This window comes from Sphaerodactylus townsendi, linkage group LG05 (genome assembly GCF_021028975.2).
Source record: "Sphaerodactylus townsendi isolate TG3544 linkage group LG05, MPM_Stown_v2.3, whole genome shotgun sequence".
NCBI classification, from domain to species: Eukaryota; Metazoa; Chordata; class Lepidosauria; order Squamata; family Sphaerodactylidae; genus Sphaerodactylus; species Sphaerodactylus townsendi.
The window spans coordinates 100211309-100224892 of NC_059429.1; the positions used below are offsets into that span (position 1 = coordinate 100211309).

At 43.4% G+C, this 13584-nt stretch overlaps 1 protein-coding gene across 5 annotated transcripts in view; it reads left to right on the forward strand.

The window, feature by feature from the left end:
* Positions 1 to 7948: 7948 nt before the first annotated feature.
* RALGAPB (Ral GTPase activating protein non-catalytic subunit beta) overlaps positions 7949 to 13584 on the forward strand; it is a 66219-nt gene continuing 60583 nt past the window's right edge. For 3 of the 5 annotated variants that reach the window (XM_048496323.1, XM_048496327.1, XM_048496328.1), the window contains exon 1: positions 7950 to 8159. The gene's annotated coding sequence lies outside the window, so the exon portion shown is untranslated. Of the gene's footprint in view, positions 8160 to 9059; positions 9118 to 13584 lie in introns of all 5 variants that reach the window. The other 2 variants (XM_048496324.1, XM_048496326.1) reach the window with 2 other exon arrangements.

Here is a 13584-nt window from a genome sequence, read left to right on the forward strand (position 1 = left end):
TTCGCCTGCATCTGTGGCTGGCATCTTCAGAGGATCTTCAACAATACTTTGTTGGATTGTTTATAATTCTGTAATTTGCTTTGAGTCTCACTGTGAAATAAAATGAAACAAGGCTAGTCTATTGGAATTTGAGACCCCCCCATAGCATATTAATTGCTGTGAGACTGAAATAAAAAGTGGAAATAACAAGGCCAATGTGAAACAGAACAAAGAGGACTGAAGGGAGCAGGGAGAGAAAGGAGAGATTATGGTGATGCAGAAAAGAACAGAAGCAACTTCAAGGTGTTTCTGTATCTTCAATTTACATGGATAACTAAACAAATCTTGGTTGAAAGTGTGATAAAAGCACGGTACTGTGATTGATGTATTGATTTAGCTCTCTTGTGGTTCCCAAGTTACTTGAACTGTCCACCCTTGGTGTAGCTTGAGAGCCATTTTATGGCATATTTTGATATTACTGTATGTACACAGGCAGCATTGGAAGTATGTTGTTGTGCCCTGGCTGTTAACCATGAGGCCTGTGTTTGTCTGTTCTGAATGTAAGTACAGTAAATAAACATGTGATTAGGTAGCAGAAAAGAGTTAAGGCAATGATTTCCATGCAACTTTAGCAGTTCTTTGATTAAATAATGCTTCTGTTGCGTATCCATCATTCAAATGAGTATTCCTTATAAATTATAATCTAGATTATAATTAAATTAAATTATTTTATTTATTTATTTATATTTTAGATTTCTAGGCCGCCTCTTCCCCGAAGGGCTCGAGGCGGCTCAACAACATGGCTGTCATCAACAGCAACTCAATAACATAATAATAATAATTAAACATTAAAACTCCGGCAGCAATTACATATAATTTAAACAATCCAAGGAATTCAAACAGCTTAAAACAGTTCAAACAGGCGCCCCGCCTAAGGCTAAAAGCAAGGAAAAAATAAAAGAAAGAAAAAGGAAGGGAGGAACAGGTGGGCCCAGATGGAATCACAGCAGGCCCAGCCAAGATGACAAGATGGAAATGGAAATCGGCAGGATCTCAGTGGGGGGCAGTAAAACCGCGGCCAGCCTCTCCAAAAGCCCGATTGGGAATAATTCTGTCTTACAGGCCCCTCTGAGCGGAACTCGCCAAGGTCCCGGAGGGCCTGGACTGATGGAGGTAGGGCATTCCACCAGGCAGGGGCCAGAGCCGTAAAGGCCCTGGCCCGGGTCGAGGCCAGCCGCATTGTCGCGGGGCTAGGAGTCACCAGCAATTCCGCCACTGCTGAACGCAGTGGCCTATGTGGGACATAAGGGGTGACGTGGTCCCGTAGATATGAGGGCCCCATGCCGCGTAAGGCCTTGAAGGTTATTACCAGCACCTTGAAGACGATCCGGAACTCCACTGGGAGCCAGTGCAGACGGCATAGCACAATTATACTCTAGATGTGTAATATGAGACTATTGTAAAGGGCTGTGTGATGGACTACAGAAGAAAAGTTAATTTTAAAAGTGCAGGTCTGTCTGAAGCAATGCACTGTTTACATTTAAGCAGCAGGAACTGTCACTGCATGCCCTGTTTTCCTCTCAAGTTTGAAAATGGAGCGATGTTCAAACATGTCAATCACTTTTCTATTGCCGTGATTCTCCACTGTGCTTTATCAGCGGGATATTTTCAATTCTTGAACAGTGTCACATGGTTTGTTGCTGCTTGGGTTACAGGATTAATTTATTAGCTAATAGCAGGAGAAAGATAGCCTGGAGCGAAGACTGATTTGCTGAATTCTGGATGAGATTAACCCAGGCCTTTCCATTTTGAAATGGCCATTTTTTATCTTCCTGCATACTTCTGATGACTGGAGGGAAAGCCTGCTGTACATAACACTCATGGTGAAATCAATGGGACTAAAAATAATCAACGTTGTTTGGAACCTTGCTTTTTACACCATTGTGGACAGGCTTCACCACTGAAGCTCAGGTAAACTGAAGTCCATGACAATGGTACATTATACTATTCAGAATTAGTAGATGGTCTCATCCAGTCATCTTCCACTACTGTGGTACTTGAATCCCAGATCCTCACATCTTCAAGATAAGCAGAGGATGATTTATTCTCTCCCATGTTGCTTCCCTTCCCTATTTTGAGTCTCTCTTTCCCTGGTTCAGAATCAATCTGCCTTATTTTATTTATTCATTTAATTTATAACCCATACCTTTCCCAAAAGGGGACTTGGGACAGCTTGAAACATTTAAAAATGCAGTAAATGCAAATACAAATAAATGCAATAAATAGAACAATAACAACAATTAAAACATCAACTTAATAAATTACCAAAAGAAGTAAAACAACTGGCCAGCTCCCCAGTTTGTAATATTAACTGAATGATGCATGAAACCAAGCAGCCTTAGATGCCCTAAGAATGCTAGAAAATTCTGCAGGACACAGACCTCCCCAATGAGCTGGTTCCATACAGGCGGCAACTACTGAAAATGCCCTTGCCCTGGTGGTTGACAAGTGGGCAATTTGTGGGGCAGGCACCTGTAAAAAGGCCCTATAATGATGATATTGGGGGGGATCATACTGGGAAGGCAGTCCCACCTGTAGGACCAGTTGGTCTCTCCCAACTAGCGAAGATAGTGGTAGACAAGGAAGAAGTTCTGGCAGCCATTGATAAACTAAATGTTACCAAATCCCCTGGCCCAGATTGCATTCACCCAAGAGTTCTTAAAGAGCTCAAGCATGAAATTGCTGATGTTCTCACATTAATATGCAACTTATCCCTGAAATCAGGCTCCATCCCTAAAGACTGGAAGATGGCCAATGTCACACCAATCTTTAAGAAAGGGTCTAGGGGGGACCCAGGAAATTACAGGCCAGTCAGTTTGACATCTGTTCCTGGTAAATTAGTAGAATCTATCATTAAAGATAAAATTATAAAACATGTAGAAAAGCAAGACCTGCTGAGAAAGAGTCAGCATGGCTTTTGCAGAGGCAAATCCTGTCTTACAAACTTACTAGAGTTCTTTGAGGGTGTAAACAGGCATGTGGACAGGGGTGAACCGGTGGACATTGTCTACTTGGATTTCCAAAAGGCTTTTGACAAAGTTCCTCACCAGAGACTGTTGAGAAAACTCAGCAATGAAGGAATAAGAGGGGAAGTCCTATGGATTAAAAACTGGTTGAGAAACAGGAAACAAAGAGTGGGTGTAAATGGGAAGTTCTCACAATGGAGAGATGTGGAGAGTGGTGTCCCCCAAGGATCTGTTTTGGGACCAGTGCTCTTTAACCTATTCATAAATGACCTGGAAGTAGGGGTGGGTAGCGTGGTGGCCAAGTTTGCAGATGATACCAAATTATGTAGGGTGGTGAGAACCACAAAGGATTGCGAAGAGCTCCAAGCGGACCTTGATAAATTAGGTGAGTGGGCTCAGAAATGGCAAATGCAGTTCAATGTAGCAAAATGTAAAGTGATGCACATAGGGGCAAAAAAATCCAAACTTCACATACGCGCTACAAGGGTCAGTGCTATCAGTCTGAGACCAGGAAAGGGATTTAGGCGTCGTAGTTGATAGTTCCATGGGAATGTCAACTCAATGCATGGCAGCTGTAAAAAAGGCAAACTCTATGCTGGGGATCATTAGAAAAGGAATTGCGAATAAAACTGCAAAGATTGTCATGCCCTTATATAAAGCAGTGGTGCGACCGCACTTGGAGTACTGTGTCCAGTTCTGGTCGCCGCATCTCAAAAGGATATTGAGGAGATAGAAAAAAAAAAGTGCAGAAAAGGGCAACAAGGATGATTGAGGGACTGGAGCACCTTCCCTATGAGGAGAGGCTGCAGCGTTTGGGACTCTTTAGTTTGGAGAGGAGGCGGCTGAGGGGGGATATGATTGAAGTCTACAAAATTATGCATGGGGTAGAAAATGTTGACAAAGAGAAATTTTTCTCTCTTTCTCACAATACTAGAACCAGGGGGCATTCATTGAAAATGCTGGGGGGAAGAATTAGGACTAATAAAAGGAAACACTTCTTCACGCAACGTGTGATTGGTGTTTGGAATATGCTGCCACAGGAGGTGGTGATGGCCACTAACCTGGATAGCTTTAAAAGGGGCTTGGACAGATTTATGGAGGAGAAGTCGATTTATGGCTACCAATCTTGATCCTCCTTGATCTGAGATTGCAAATGCCTTAACAGACCAGGTGCTCAGGAGCAACAGCCGCAGAAGGCCATTGCGTTCACATCCTACATGTGAGCTCCCAAAGGCACCTGGTGGGCCACTGCGAGTAGCAGAGAGCTGGACTAGATGGACTTTGGTCTGATCCAGCTGGCTTGTTCTTATGTTCTTATGTTCCCTTCCTTGTCAGGGAATCCTCCCCTTCTTAGCAAAGCTCCATCCTATTTCCTCCAGTATACTTGTGGGTTCAACCACCAATCTATATCTCCTTTCTCTTGTTGGACTAGCCTAGTGGGAGGAATACAGTTGGCAATCCTAGGTTGGCAGCAACCTCTGAATGCCTTGATACCATCCAGCTTGCATCACTCAACTAGGCGTGGGTGCTTGCTATTGTTCAACAGTAGCCACCCTATAAAACCCAGTGTTGTTTAGCAGTTAGAGTGTCATGATCAGCCTCTGTTTGATTCTGCCATGTTTTAACTCCTGGGCGGGAAAGGGGAACTGGTTTTTGATCATTCCCCCTCCCTGCTTTGCTTCAGCTACACCGCTTTGATTTTTCTGTCTTCTTGTCAGCTCGTTAGACACCTGCTATTGTAACTTTGTCAGTAGTGTGGGATCTAGGTTGTTTTGACCCTTGTGGGGGAAGGCGGTTTCATCTTTCAACAGACTGTGGGACTGGAGGAGTGCCATTCTCTCTTGGCAACTGGTCAGCCAGGGCGAGGTGACATGATGTAGGGGGTGACGTGGAGTATAATGGTGACTGCAATATTGGCTGTGCTTAGTTCTGGCATTAAAAGTCTAAATGCTTATTCCTGATGCTGTTTCATAATGAAGGATCAACTGAATACAGAGTCACTTGCGCCACCTGTGGGATCACCACCAGCACCAGGTGTTCCCTGAGTAGTGGGTCGCATGTTGAAGGCTGCTTTCAATGGAGCCGCCAAAAAGTTACCCTATTTCATGATTTGGGTAGCAGCCTTTATGTGTGAATGGGCAGATTTGTTTTACCTCTGCATAAAAAGTCGTGTGCACTATGGCTGGAAGGAGAAGCCACTGCATGGTTTGTGGAGCTTTTTGAAGTAGGTGCAGCCAAGCTGGGGAACTGATCTTTTTATGGTTGCCCTGCGTGAACGCTTTGAGGATCCATTCCCAGAGGATAGAGTCCGCACACAGCTACAGTACCTTCAAAAGGGGACCCGATCTATCATTGAGTATGCCTTCGAGTTTCATCGCTTGGCCAGCCATGTCCATACCTGGCCCAAAGCTACCTTAGTTAATTTGTTTAAAGATGGGCTGGATGCAGAAGTGCTGCAATGGTCGCTGGTGCAGGGGAACCCTGGCACAATCATAGGATGGATCTGCCTAGCTGCTGCGGGTGACATGGAAGGGTACCTGCAGGCTGTGAAGCATTCCAAACACCGGCAAGGGACCCCTGGCTGCCTGAATTGTAATGAAATGCCAACAGCCAGCTAAAGAACTGGCAGCTGTGATATTAAACACAACAATGACAACAATAATAATAGGGACTTTTGAATTCAAATGGACAAAGTATTGGCACATAATACACTAAACATCACAGTGATCGAGGACAAGAAAGTGACCATCGTCAACATAGTGACAGCAGGGCTGTTGAAAAAGAACATGAGAAGGTCACTAAATAAATATCATGATTAGAGGATAGAGATTCAGTGACTATGGCAGAAACCAGCTGAGGTAGTCCCAGTGGTAACTGGGCACCATTCCAAAAACACTAGGGCAGCACTTGAAACATCTTCAAATCAACAAAATGAACATCTGTCAGAGTCAGAAGGCACCCCTGATGGGATCCACATGGATGCTATGCATGGATACAGTACAACATTCTAGGCCTCAGGCTCGAATTGTAATGAAAAGCCAACAACTAGCTAAAGAACCAGAATCTGTGATATTTAAAAAATTAATAATAGCAATAATAATAAATACCCCACCCTCCCCCAGGACTTCAAACATTGCCATTAAGAGAAGTGTAAGTATATAAAGGATAGGCAAAATCTTTGTTCCACCAGCTTTAGGCTTCCTTATCATCCAAACTTCAATTTTGTCTAGATTAACCTTCGGTTTATTAGCATTCATCCATTCCATCAAAGTGTTTCAGGCATTTATTCAAGGAATGTGCTACTGCTTATGGATTTGATGGGGGGACGAGGAAACAAATGTGGGTGTCATCTTATTGATGACAACACTCAATCCCAAATAGCAAATGTTATTACCAAACAACTGCACAATGTTTTTTCAGGCCACACAAATGAAGTGAGTGAAATGCTTTTTAGGACAAAATTTTTATTGCTCAAAAATGAAAATATTTCACAGGATTTTTTTCAGAACTCCCTAAGAGTTCCCATTTTTTCATGCATGCTAAATGTAAATTTTTCATGCTACGCATTTGAAATACTTTAAGAAGCCTTCACAAATTCTAAAAGAGAAATATTTCAGTTTTGGTAATGCTTCCCTAAGTTTTCAGTTTGTAAAAAAATTGGAAAATTTTAAAACATCCAAAGAATAAAAATTTCCCTTGACCCCCCCGACCACATGTTAATCTCACTAGAATTAAAATAACTAGCACATAACTAGAACTATGTACTAGTTATTTCTGAGTAAACACATCTAGGTTTGAGTCATGTGTTTATTTTATCAGACACTTTGATTCAGTTGAATATTATTTACTGGATTGAGTTGCCAGCATTCAGCTTTTTCTGGTAAATTCAAAATAAAATTTACTACTAAACTATATTGCTTCTAGCATCTGGCATATTTTTAGGAACTAGGGGTCCAGCGTCCCCAGTTTTAGTCATCATGCCCCAAAGTGTGAGAGGAAATGCACTGCCTATAAAAATGATTTTTTAATTGGATATCAGTTAAAATTTAAGTCACCACGAACTCACTGCTTTGTAACTTCATTTGCCACATGCTGGACCCTCTTTTTTTTTAGAAAGCTCTGCTTGGGTCCTAATGCCTACCTAAATCTTTTTTATTTTGCAAAACAAAGAGTCCTGTGGCTCCTTAAAGACTAACAAAACTTTATTCCAACATAGCATTTCATGAGTCACACCTCACTCTGTTAAATATGTCACAAATGCACTAGCAGTGCAATCCTAGTTTCCCTTCTAAATGCATTACTATTCAAGATTTCACTGCAAGTGAAGCTATTTTCAACATCAGCCCAGTGGTGGAATTCAGCAGGTTCGCACCACTTTGGCAGAACCAGTTGTTAAAATGGTGCTTGTAAAAACCAGTTGTTAAATTATTTGAATCCCACCACTGCATGATCAGACCCTTCTGCAGAATCAAGATAACACCAGCCGTTGTGAATATTTCATTGAGTGAATGTATGTGAAGTTCTTTGAACGTGCGAAATGCTAACATATATAAATTATAATATAATAGCAGTGAAATTACAAAATCGGCTGAAGAGAAAGTTCCAAGTCTGAAAATGCTGTTGCTCATCCCTTCCCATCAGAAATATCAATGTAGCTATTGACTGGGTAGGTAAGGGGAACCGATTGCTGGCTAGGATCTGGGATTAAACGATAATGACTTTCTGGATGGTTTAAAATTCATCGAAACGTCTTTACCGGCCTCCTTTGAAAGGGCGTGTGTACAGGGTTAACAAAAAATAAAAGGTCGAAAGAAGGAAAGGCGCATGCGCACATCACTAAAGTCCCCAAACCCTTTCTCCTACTCCTTTCACGGGAAATGCCACACGCATGCGTACTTCCGGTTGAGAACGACGGCGAAAGGGGAAAGAAGACTTCGCACGGCAGGGAGGGCGTCAAGGCGCACGCGCAGTGTGTGTTGTGGAAATAGCGCTCCGGAGCGTGAATTTTCTGGCGCGGCCGGAAGTGTCCGGAGAGATTAGAGCGGCGCGTCCGATTAGCGTCCCCTCACCCTCTGTGGGCACCATGGAGCCGGGCGCTTGAGGGCGAACCTGACGCCTTTACCCCAGACATGTTAGCTGCTCCCCTCGGCGCAGGTGGGTAGTGCTACGAGTCCGTCCTCCGCCTCACTCCCCATCCCGATCGTGGCCCGCAGCGCGCTTCCTCTAGGTGGGCCCGCCGGCCCCCTCCGTCACCCGCTTTTGCGTTCCGTCCTGGTTCCTTCGTCTTCCCCGTCTGGAGGCCTTGGCTCCGGAGAGCAGCTCCTTTTCACGTGGGGGGCATGTGAGGTGCAGCTGGCCACAACGGGTGGGGGGAGTGGCCCTTGGCGGGCTTCCGCGGCCGCCCGTGGCTTCCCCACCTTGTCTACAGTCCGCTTCCTCTTGACTTTAAGGCATAGAGTGTGCCAAAGGAGGAACTCCTTCTTATAGTGGAGCGGTTGCTATTGGGAGAAAGTGTTCCCTAAGGAGGAAGAGCCATCCGGTCGTCGAATCCCGCTTAAAAGGGCGCTGAGGAACCACTAGGCCATATCACCCGACCTCCCCCCCCCCCGTTCCTCCCGTAACCTGAGTGACATCGAGTAAGTTAGTAGCCGTGGCAACCTGGAGAGTAAAGGTGGTCGGAGAACTTCTGTAAGAGTTCACTTCTAACACTCGGATATGTTCATTCGGGTTCTCTGACTTCATCCTGGAATGAATTTTGTTCACCTTTAAGGGCTTCTGTTTGATCGAATGTTAAGGTAGTTCCTATTTTTACTCGTTGGAGTACTGACGCTCATATTTTTAATCAGCCTGATGTAAATTGTACTGATGCTACCACATGATTTGTCTGAAAATGCAGTCCTGTGCCCACTTACTTAAATGTGGCAAGTCTCATTCAACTTTTTTTGCAAATGCACGTGCACAGGTGAATTGGGAAGTTCCTGGTTTGAATCTGTAGGTGTTCTTTCTGGACATGCATGCTTGTTATCTGATCATCTTTTCCCCTTTATATCATAGGATAGAAATGCTGACTTACTGTGCAGTATTGTTGTAAGTGACATGATGACAAGATAGCGTAAGTGAAGTTTTTATAAATGCATGAAAGTGATATATAAAAGCTACGAAGTATTTTCTAGGTAAGGCAATTATTTCCAGAAATTAATTTAGTATATATAGCTTGTGTATATTTATTGTCCTCCTTCCCTGTCACCAGTTGCCTAACCTGAAATCTTGACTACTTCAGAAATGAGATCTTATCAGGATTTGATGTCATGCCTGGCAAATAGCATTTTTGTGTCCATAGTTCTAAAAAAAACCAAAACCCATTCATCATTACTTGTGAAAAGCCTGGTGTTGTAGACAAAGGGGGTGGGATGAAGAAGAGGGGACGGCTGTACTGGCTAAATTCATTGAAGAAAAGCTGTGCCTTGATGGCTCTGTGCCAGCATGTCAGTCCCTTGAGTGGAGATCTGGCCCTGTGTACTGATCAAAACATGTTCTGTTGTTATGCAGTATGTGTGCCAGAGGTGCCATCAGGGACATAGTCTTGTTGATACTAAAGGATGGAGCAATCTGCCCATTTTGGGGGGGGAAATAAACAACGTTGGGTATGGGTGAGCTGGCAAACTCCATGTCAGTTTCTAGTTTCCCCTTTTTTAGGGTACATTGATTGAGCATATAGTAAAACAAAAACTTAAATGCCTCTGGATGAAGTATCATTTTGTGATTCTTTTTTTCAGTCTGGATTTTTTCCCTGATTTTGAAATGTTAACAGCGTTAGGACCCTTGGTGACAGTTCACCTTGAAATTGCTGGTAGGAATATTTCTGCATTGATCTTGCTTGATCTCTCAGGAACTTTTGATACTATCAAGCATAACCATTCTTGTTAAATGATTGGAATGGCTGGTAAAGTTATCTGGACAAGTGATCCAGTGCTGACCTTTGGTAATGCCAGAGCAGCGTCTACCCCAGGCATACATTTTTATCATGCTGTGGGGCTCCATTATTTATCAGTTCTATTTAACATCTGTGAAGGCATTGAGAGATCATCTGAAACTATACTGATGACACTGTGTTTTAAGTGCCTAGGAGCAGTTACCTTGATCCTTAGTATGTCGATAGAGGCTGTGACCAAATGGATAAGATTAAACATGTTGAAACTGAACTCAGGCAAGATGGGAAAAGTGCTGATGGGAAATTCCAGTGTTCTGGAGATCAGTGAAACATTAGGCAGCTTTTTCCTAACTTAGCAGGTTTGAAAGGTCGAGGGTCCAGCCCAGTCTTTAATAGAGCAGCAATACTGTTATCCGGCATGTCGTTTTAGCAGCTGTTTTTGCTTCAAATGTGCACACTCTTTTTTAAAGAGAGTAAGAATCCTGTCACATTTGGTCATGCTTTTGGAGCCTCTAGACTTTTGATCATTGCAGTGGTTATTGTGGACGGGGATTTTCTCTGGAGACTGCTGGAAAGCTGCATTAGGTGCAGAGTTCAGCTGGTTTTCTTCTAACAAATACAGGATAGCAAGAGTATGTTCAGGTAATTCTGTTTCAATGTGAACCTCAGGGCTGTTTTCATGTTGTAGGTAAGGCCATGCTATGAGTCCCCTTACAGTATGAAACTGGGTATTTACTGTACTTGACCTCAGTGCTGTAGATCATTTGTTTTGAGGACATATGGTCAGAGGCGTTCCTCCCATTGGGCAAAGTGGGCAGTTGCCCAGGGAACCCCCCCAATAGTAGGTGTGAATTATTACCTGCAAGAAAAAACTACAGGAGTTCGTTTGTGGGATTTTTTGTATTTTCAGTGTTTTTCCGTTTTTGGCCTGCAGAGGGCGCAGCTTTTAGGCTAGCACAGGGGTAGGGAACCTGCGGCTCTCCAGATGTTCAGGAACTACAATTCCCATCAGCCTCTGTCAGCATGGTCCAATGTGGCCCATGCTGGTAGGGGCTGATGGGAGATGTGAATTCTAGGCTGGAGTATCTGGAACCATGATTTACCCTTCTGAGCTAACAACCTAAACTTTCAGGGGATTTTTTCAGGGGAGTCTACTCCCTGTTGATTATCCCTACCAGGTTTGGAGAGGTTTGGTTTAGGGAGTCCAAAGTTATGGACTCCCAAAGGGAGTGCCCCCATCCCCCATTGTTTCCAATGGGAGCTAATAGGAGATGGGGGCTACACCTTTGAGGGTCCATAACTTTTGACTCCCTGAACCAAACTTCACCAAACCTGGGTGGTATCATCAGTAGGGTCTCACGAAGATACTCTGATATTTTGGTGCTGCTATCTTAATAATTGCTCCCCTGACAGCAGACACCCCCCAAATTTCCCCAGATTTCCCTTTTTAATTCACCCCCTTCCTGCCAATGCTTGTTTTCTTTCTTTCTTTTATTCTCTCAATGCCTAATAAAGGTTATTATTATTATTAAATCCACCCCCTTCGGCATGGATTTAAAGGGAGAATCTGAGGTCCCCAGTTTAAACATTGAAAGGGATGCTGTTTCAGAGTGGGGGATAATCCATCCCAAAATAGCATCACTTTCAATGTTGTTTAAACTGGGGACCCCAGATTCTCCCTTTAAGGTGGATTGAAAAGGAGAATCTGGGCTCTCTAGTTTAAACACCACTGAAAATGATCCTATTTGGGGGTGAATTTCAGCACCACTTGTTTAAACTAGGGAGCCCACAGTCTCCTTTTAAATCCACCTTAAAGGGAGAATCTGGGGTCCCCAGTTTAAATAACATTGAAAGTGATATAACACCATAAAATGTTTTATAGCAGTAATATACCTCCGGGGGGGGGGGGGGCAATATATAAATATAACCAATAAATAAATAAAATAAAATAAATCTTGAAAGCATTTTGAAAATGTTTTTTAAAAATATTTCTGCGGTGTGACATGGCTTATTGCTGTGTTCAGATTTGTGAGTTGGGGCATGTTCTATTATGTGTTGGTGACTTTTAAATGACCTGGTGGAAAAAATCATTGCTTGGTCACGGTGGGAGAGGGTGGCTGCCCATTGGGGGGGGGGGGCATCAAACTCAGGTTTTACCTAGGGCTCCAGTTTGCCTAGGACGGTACACCACTGCATATGGTGGTGTTCTTCTAGAAGGCAATGAGGAAAGATGTATAACATCCACTTACTTCAGAAGGCATTTGCTGATAAGGTTCTAGTTCTTCTGCTTTTGCTATGTTTTGTATTCATCTATGGTTATATGTTTTGTTTATCTGAGCTAGTTAGGTATAGAATTGCAGTTCATACATAGCATTTGTTTCTTGCTACATATAAGCGGTATGATTCTAGAATCTTAGAAACATAGAGTTGGAAGGACCTCCAGAGTCATCTAGGCCAACTCCATGCCGGGAATTCATAACTATCCCCCCCCCCCCCCGCCCCACTGAGCAGTGCTCCATGCTTCTTGGCCACTAAGCACCTGCTTCTATCATTTTGAACATAAACAATTTTGAGCTGTTTCCCCTTATTATCAACTTTGCCAGTTAGTAGAAATTGTGGACTTCCCAACTCTTCATGTTTTCTAGCAGCTCTAGCTGCACCAGTTTCACCATGTGTATCAGGCCTCTTTAGGACTCCATCCTGGTTGGCTGGTGCTTTTGCTCAGGGGGTTCTCTTCATCCTGGTTTGCTCTTCCTTGTGAGCTGTTGTGTGGATTAAATATTCCTATAAGACCTTTCCCTGAAAGTCCCACTCATTTCAAAGAAATCAAAAGTATTAGACGGTGACAAGTGGGGGAGCTGTGATATTCGCAGGGAATGGAAATCCCATCTTCCCCTTGCCCCAGTTCCCCCCTTCTTTCCTGTCCCTTCTCTATCTTCCTCCCCTCCTTTCTTCAGAGTGACCACTTTCTATCTTACCTTACCCCTCCTTCCTCCCCAACCCTCTTGCTCCCTGCATCCTCCATTGGCTGGGCACTGGAAGCAGAGGTGTATGGTCTATAGAGACATGGGGTCACCCATGTCCCCAGGCGCCTCCCCCACTTGACCAAAAGGCATGCGCCATGGCCACACACCACCAAGACGGCCTGCAGGGAGGTGGGGGTGGTGGGGCTCGGTAGCAGGCGACCCCCACAAATTGGTGTATCTTTCCCAATTACTGGGATTTTATTTGTTTTACTTAAAGTATTTATGTACCTTCCTTTCTCTCAGGCATTCCTTTCTAATTGAGAATCAAGGTGGATTACATAATGTAAGTCAGTGCAATCAACAGAATAAGACATCTGATAAACAAAGTAATAGGTAGGATCATATAAATCTGAAACAAAGCAAGAATATTAGAGATTATGTATGAACCCTGCCAGAAAGTGGAATTACATAGGTAGGAAACAATGTAGTTAATTCATGCAATTAATACATACTACATACAGCAGTGTAGCCCAAAATCCTGACCATTTATCAAAGCATCGTTTCGAACCATTGCATTATAATGCAGCCCTATTACCTTTTAAAAAATGCCATTTTGTACATTTAAATTTTACAGAGTTTGCAGAATGCCAGAAATGTGGGGCCATCCTGACCTCTTCAGGCA